This window comes from Simochromis diagramma, unplaced genomic scaffold (genome assembly GCF_900408965.1).
Source record: "Simochromis diagramma unplaced genomic scaffold, fSimDia1.1 OVJJ01000061.1, whole genome shotgun sequence".
NCBI classification, from domain to species: Eukaryota; Metazoa; Chordata; class Actinopteri; order Cichliformes; family Cichlidae; genus Simochromis; species Simochromis diagramma.
Window position 1 is genome coordinate 657729 of NW_024386945.1, and position 7667 is coordinate 665395.

The 7667-nt window shown below is 37.5% G+C and overlaps 1 long non-coding RNA gene across 1 annotated transcript; it reads right to left on the reverse strand.

The window, feature by feature from the left end:
* Positions 1–321: 321 nt before the first annotated feature.
* On the reverse strand, positions 322–3728 carry LOC120737475. The gene is made up of 2 exons (XR_005696742.1): positions 2781–3728; positions 322–2702 (listed from the first exon to the last, which is right to left on the reverse strand). It is a non-coding gene; the product is annotated as an uncharacterized LOC120737475 (long non-coding RNA).
* Positions 3729–7667: the final 3939 nt, after the last annotated feature.

Genomic DNA, 7667 nt, shown 5'->3' on the forward strand with positions numbered 1-7667 from the left:
TTACATAAGCACATGACAAAATTTGCTCTATTTCGAATGGTGCTTGCCAAAATAAACACTTAAACATCCAATTTCATTGCACCAACTTTTTGTCAGCAGGACAAATGGCAGTGTGTTACAGCTCTTTCAGCTAAAATACAGTTTGTTGCTGCTGTGTGCTGATTCAAATTTGATAATAAGTTAAATCATTGGATTAAAAAAACGGGGATCGGATGATCTCTTACTTCTCAGTCTCACTCAGTCTCTTATTTACCCAACCTGTAGCGTAACGCATGGTTTGGTTGAGTGTGTCATTGTTTTTCTGGTGTGGAAATGTAGTGATGTGCTGGAAATAAAGCGGGACATCCTTCATTTAGAATTTTTTTTTTTAAACTTGATTAACCCTATTTACAGGGGATCAAGTCTGTTTTATTTCTCTCTTTTTCTGTCATATATCTATATACTGTTACTATGGTGAATATTCATATTAAACATGACCAAAGTTTCAAATAATGAGGTCAGCTCATGTGCAAATAATTTCTGTGATTTAAAAGCTCAGGCTTCACACTGATCTAAACACTCATTCTCAGGATGTTTTTTTCCAACTCTTGGCTCTGTATGATGTCAGAGAAAGAGAGCGTCCCTAACATGGTCATCTCAGGCCATTTAACAGGTGACCAAGCAGAAGAAAGTTGGCTTAATGCAATCATTTTCAGCTTCTTCTCCTAACTTGTCCTTGCCATCAGTGAAGTAAAGGTGTGAAGGAGAATTTATCAGGGGTTAGGAAAAACCCTCTTTATCACACATTCACACTTAGAATCGACTCCTTGTTTCATGAAGGAACCAACAGTGAAAGTATCAGTTATAAAAGCTGGACATTTTAAAGGCAAAGCATCATAAAAGCATGTAATACATCTTATTTTATTTATCTTGTTTTACCTTCTTTTAGAGATGACGCAGTTTAACTCCTTCACCCCTCCTTGGTTCAGTTTAATGCGAAGCTATAAATCTAATTTTGTCTCATGCGTCACTTACCCCAGCTTCCCCAAAGTAAACACTAATTCACGAAAGGCTGCAATGCAGCGACAGATAACTAATGCAAAGTGAACCTTAAATGCATTTTGATCAATGAATGTAGATCGTCATGTGGATTTGGAGAATTTATATAAATCATAGTGTCGTGGTCTCCTAACAAGTGATAAATAGACTTGTGCAGCACCTTTAGCTGAGCACTCACAGCTAAATCCACCGATCTTCTGATTGGTAGCCCCACAACGAGCGAATGATCCCCAGTTTGATTCTGGGAGGAGACACAAATCCCCTGGTGGTTGTGTCATGAAGGGCATCTGGTGTAAAAATCTGCCAAATCAAACATGCGGAGCGACCCGCTGCGGTGACCCCTGGTGAATAAGGGAGCAGCCCAAAGTAGCTCGGCTATTTAAATCTGTGAGCTTCGTGCGAGGCGGCTCGTCGATAAGCAGCAGATTTTGTTCCAGCAGTGTGATTTTCAGAGTTCAGCTGCGAGTTTAACAGGCTGCTGTTGACAACATTTCAGCAGATTATGGCATGAAATGAAAAACACACTTATAATAACATTTACATGATATTCGCCTCTTTGCCAGTATTCCTGATCATCTTCATGAACGGTCAGATGGTCGGTCGCTGTGAATAACAGGATGGCATTTCCTCCTCTCTTCTCATAAAGGATGATTAAATCTATCGTCTTTTAAGGGAGGGGAGACAGGAAGCACTGAAGTTCCTTTCTTCAGTATTTGGAGACTTCAAAAGGCTCTTATTGTGGCCCCCATGCAGATACTTCAATGCCATTTCACCTAGAAACCTTAGTATTCAAACACACCCCCACTATAGGATGAATAAGCACTATGATTCATGCAAAGCTACCCTAAAAGACTAAAAGGATAAAAATAACATGTTGCAAATGTTGGAGTGTAGTGTACTATTGTAGTTTAAGACTGGATTGTAAAGCAGACGATTCAGCAAAAGGTGAGAAACAAACTGCATGACTAAGCAACTCCACCAGGAACATAACAAGCCATGCAACAAGGCAAAGAGGAGGGCAGGACTATCGGTGCATATAACAAGTGAATATCAACACAGACAGGAAGTGAAACCCAGAGAAAACAGGAAACAACCCTACAGAACACCAATAGAGGAAACAGGGGAGGCAAAAATAAAAAACTCAAGACAGGAAGAAAAATGAAATGATGAGTCAGTGCAAAGAATTTCACAGCAACAACCAAGATATTTTAAAATAAGAAAAAGAAATGTAAGCCCAACAGTACGTCTCAGATTTTAAGAAATTCTGCTGTAGAAAAGGAAAGTAGTCTGTCAGACTCTTTGGGTATAAACTGTAAAAGATAAATGTGTAAAATGACAAAAAAAAGTTCTGTTAGGCGATCGTGCAGATTGTCCTGTTAATTCACAGAATATATCCTTATTTTATTTTTTAGCACTTTTGTAAAAACCAAATTTCCATAGCAGACGAAAATGTAGTGAAAAAAACAGGAGCTTTCTGTCATTTAACTGTTTATCTGCTACTTATGATTTATGCTGGTGCATTATGGCTGCAAAAATACAGTTAAAAATCTAAACTCTACGTCCTCCTTCACATTTTCCAAAGCCGCCCAGTGGGCCAGACTGGAGGCCCCGGGCTTTATTTTGACACCCTTGGGCTGGAAGCTTTGCATACCGTCTGAGAGGGTCTGTAAAAAGGAATGGCACTGGCATGAATAATGGGACTGGCTGACTGAAAGCGGCGAGTCGTAGTTTGTATTCCTTACTTGTGATGAGTTAGAGCAATGAGAAGAAGAGCCAGAGGGCAGGCTCGGTTCCAGGAGAGATGAAGAGACGGCAACCAGAGAATATGGATTTCAGCGGAGGGTGCAGGGCTGCAAGCATGGATCTCCACGAGGCAAGGCAGGTAAGTCTTACAGGTAGGTAAACAGTTTCCTTAAACACGACACAGAACAAGAGACTGGAGTTACACGGTGAGAACAGAAGTCATCAATGAGAGCCAAATTACTGCGATAGTGACATAGAAAAACGTTAAACACGAGTCCAAACATAACCAGCCTCAGCGGCCATGGCAGCATAAATGTTCCCCTTTACATTTCAGGTAAAGACCTAAGAACTAAGACCTCATCCAATGCATAGAACACCAACCCATTTCACAAGCTTCAATATCATAGCTTTTCCTACCTTTGGTCATTTAATAAGAATTAATTGAGCCTGGTGTTAAAGAAAAGTAGCTGATCTTTAATCTTGCCCTTGCCCGAGGATGACAACCCAACAGCTGTGCAGGAAGTTTGGTGAAGAACCAGCAGAACAAAAGTTTATCTGAAACCTTCTGCCATGCAGCTGGTGGTGCATAAAATTAAGCCTCTGTTCTCTGTCTTTGAGTCCATAATTTGTGTTAATATTTACATTCAAACATCAAAGTGATGAAGCTAATTACTTTATTTTACAACAGAAATAGTCTTGTGGCAAATCAACACACAGTCTTTACACTCGGTAAGGATAAAGGCTGCTCGGTCTTCGACCGCCAGTGAAACTGACTTCCTCCAGCTTCAGATTTCCTTTTTGTAGCCATTCTGTGTCAGCTAGTCCACAGTTACAGGTGCTGTAGAGCTGCACCTGTGTGTTTAGTTCTAGCTATAAATGGATGAGACAGAATTTTACACTGACACGAGAGCCAGTTTAAAAACTGCAAAGGACCAGATCTGGCACAGTGTGAGATGAATAAGGATCTTTATTGAACTTTGAGTCATGCAAAGCTGAATTCTGTCTGGTATGATCATTTTTTTCTGATACATCACTTTTTGCTGAACTGAAACTGAGATTTTGTTTAATAACTCAGGGTTTTAAGGCTTTTATTTAGCCTCTAATTCCTTTTTGATTAGATGGATGTAAAATAAAAAAAGAAAATTAAAAAAAGTCAATTTTGCAGTTTTTCAAATCTCGCTCACAGATTTGTTGTATTAATAACTGTGTCTGATTCACAGAGCCCAGGGTTGTTCAGCTTGGCCTCACAGCTGTTACTGACTAAATCTGACTCTATCTATATGCTTTTTTATTTTAAAAAAAATATCCTTACACTTAAAGGATGACTAAAAGTCTTTCTGTAAGAGCCAAGAAGATCACAGTTAAAGTCATAGTTGGTTAAAAAGCTTATTCCTCGAAGAGCAGGGTTCCAAGGTCCTTGAAGCTACAACTAGCTTCCTTCTGCTTTAAATTCAACAATAATCATCATCATCATCATCATATTGGTCACAATTTTCTAAGTAAGCCATTAATCTTAAATCATAACCTTGGGAAAGCTGGGCATCTTATTACTTTCTATAAGACTATAAAAGAAACATTACCAGTATTGTGGCGACTGTGCTGGGAGCTCTCTGCCTGAGGTTAAAGTATTAACAGGCCAAACACAGACAAAAACAGCAAAAAGTATATTTTCATGAGTATTTATGCAGCATTATCTGCACAGACGTGTCCGGTGAAGTAATGAGGGCTTCATCAGACGTTCTTTTGTGCCCTGAAGTATGATGCAATACTGGGTTTTACTTAAGAGTTTACATAACCTTAAACTAAAACATCAGACCAGAGCACAACAGTCCCAGCAGACGTCATCCTGAATCAGCTGACAGCCCAGCTGATTCTAAGCATCTATTTAATGAATCGCATACATACGCTGCTACGTCAGTCTGCTGCTGCACACATGCAAGCCGCTTTGCAAACCACTTCCATGAGCTCACAACACATATTTCAACACAAACACGTGACCCAGTCATAAAACAGGTCGGGAAATTTGTACCAAAGCCTCCAAGTGTGTGCTGACAAATGTCGTCAGCTGATCAGTAAACATCTCCTGCACAGTTATTTTAATTTTGAATTGACTAAAACTAAACTAGACTAAAATATCAACACTTTGTTTTATTTTTATTTATTTTATTTATATATATATATATATATTACATTTAATAAAGTATAATAGCCTCGACAGGGGCAAATAACAATAATAAAATAAATAATAGGTTCTCTGTGCCAGCGTTGATGTTATTAGTAATTCTTTTTTCCCAGCTCTAGACGCTCAGTTTGCCTGTTGTTAAAAAGAACGATGAATCCGGAGTTTCAGAATATAAAACCAGCAGATGAAGCTTGTGTGTGATGTTCAAACGTGGAGAGCACCGTGTAACTGAGGCGTCAGTAAAATAAAAGCTCAGCACAGTGACACATCAGTGCAGTGAGCTCTCAGCAGAGTGGCGCTTCCGGAGTGTAAATCAGTCAGCATTTGTCGCCACCTAGTGGCTGCTCTCATTGTTGTAACTCACTCCAGAGAATGGCTCAAGTCTCTCTTGGACATAAAAACAAATCACAGCTCTTGCTGCTGCTAGAGGGCGTACAGATACCTGCAGCAGGAGGTGACTGCACTCTTTAAAGGTATCCTTGCAACAACATATCTGATAAGTACAATAATTATGGCTTTGGATTAAATATGTTCATTTTACAAAGCAAACATCTCGATTTTTAATTTTTGCATGAAAGCAATCCTGTTAAATTCACATTACATGTAAATACTGCAACAGCAGTATACCACAATTAAAGGGTTGAGAGCATGGCATCTTTTGTATTTTTTGTTAATAATTTCAGCATTTTAAAAATTAAAATACAAAACAAACACACATTTTGTCTCCAGCTTCCAGTATGTTTGGACTCTTAGTGTTTTAGAAACCTTATTCAGACCTTTTCACCTGTCTGCCTGTCTGAGTAGTTTTATTTCTCAGCTTCGCTCATATTCTTTTCTTTACATGTTCTCTTTTTAGTTTATGTGTTTAGGATATTATAGCATGGATTTATAGTGTCACATAACCTTTTAGTGTTTAATGGGATTTGTTGTTTCCTGTTGTATAAAGCTACATAATCACAGGAACTTGTTGTCATGTGCAAGGAAAGATAATTTTAGCCCCTAAGTGTCCTCATTAAACTGCACTGTTGATGCAAGCTGCAATTAAATCGTTGTTTGGTCAACAAGACACCAATCTGCAACAGGATTAACAAGGATTTAGAAACATTCTTCTCTTCCACATCCATTTCTTTGTCTTGTCTAATTTTAAATCGAATAATTTTGCACCACAGTTGGTTTAATTAACTGTAAAGCAAACAAAAGACATGTTTTATTGTACTGTGCGATTTTAAAAATGAAACAAACTATTTAATCAGTATTCTTGTGGTTAATTTGCACTATTTAAAGTTATGACAAGAGCAAAACACACACAAGTTTGGTATCTTAACACTGGCTCACAGTGTTTTTACATTCATTGTCTCACTTTTAACAAGCCAGTACATTTAGCACATTGTTGCTCCAAATAATAACTTCATTATTGATTGATTTGCTAATTAAACAGCAGTGATAAGTGTCTTGTTTTGCCCACTCTGGTTTCTGGACGGTTTCCGGGTTATAAATTAAGTTTAAAATAAATAATTAATAAGCTAGTGCCGCCCAATTTAGGGACCTGACTCACACCAGGTGTCTTGAAAGATGATTACAGGTTAGTATTAAATGACTAAAAGCTAAATTCTTTAGAGAAATGTATCTAAAGCTACAATTTTACCTGATTAAAAGTAAAAGTAAGTTTCTCATGGACACAGACGTGCGTCAACCTCGTTATGGAGGTTGTGGGAACGGCTGCATTAGGTTCCTTTAATTAATGTTTTGATGGTCTTCTGTCAGTGTGTGTATTGCTAATCCAGGCAGTATGGAAAGGTGTTGATGTGTTGTGTATTTGTATAGCTGTCACTATTAATTAACCATACTCACTTATTTTACAAAGCCAATGTCGAGACTCTGAATAAAACCAATAATGTGACATCTTTGTGTACTATAAGTTTTACATTTTGGAACATTTAACCAAATGGGGAATCAAGGAACTCATTAAAATCCAAATAATATCCATGCTCATGATAAGTGGATGTAAACCTCTGATTACAACTGTTTTTTTATTCAGGTTTTTAAATGTTAACGTTATACTTAAGTTGTCAGAGATTAATAAAAAGCTGTCAGATAATATAAATATACAGCGTCCCTAAAAGAACATGAGGTGTGGCGTGAAGGTGAAATTCCTTTTTTATTCAGACATTGAGACGCAAGTAAAACTTTAAATTCACATTATTTATTTCTTTATTTTGCATAATAAGCAGTTAAAGTCTGTCTATTCTAATGAAAGCTAAAATGTGCACAGAAAATTACCATATACGTACAGAGATGTGGTTATTCTTTTACAAAACCAGCTATGTAAGTCAGGCTATAAAGATACATATATTTTTGAATACAAAAAAATAGGTTTTCGTGTAAATTTCGCAGATAAAAGGTTAATAATTGCGTTTAACGTCCAAAGTTTGAAGCGGTAAAATGAATAATTTCACTTCCCTGTAATTTGAGAGCACTCTAGTCTGTTTACGTACCTGTCACTACCTCATGTGGACTTTACTTTGAAAATTGCAGCTCGGAACGTTTGATGTGACTTTAATTTTGAATTGAAGCCAGCACAAAAAAGAAAAAAAGAAAAAAAAAAGCTGACGCGTGGATTTGAGCTTCACTCCCACCCGGACGAGTGTGAAAATTAATGTTTCATTAAAATATTAACCAGGTCGTTCGCTTTATTTTGAAATCT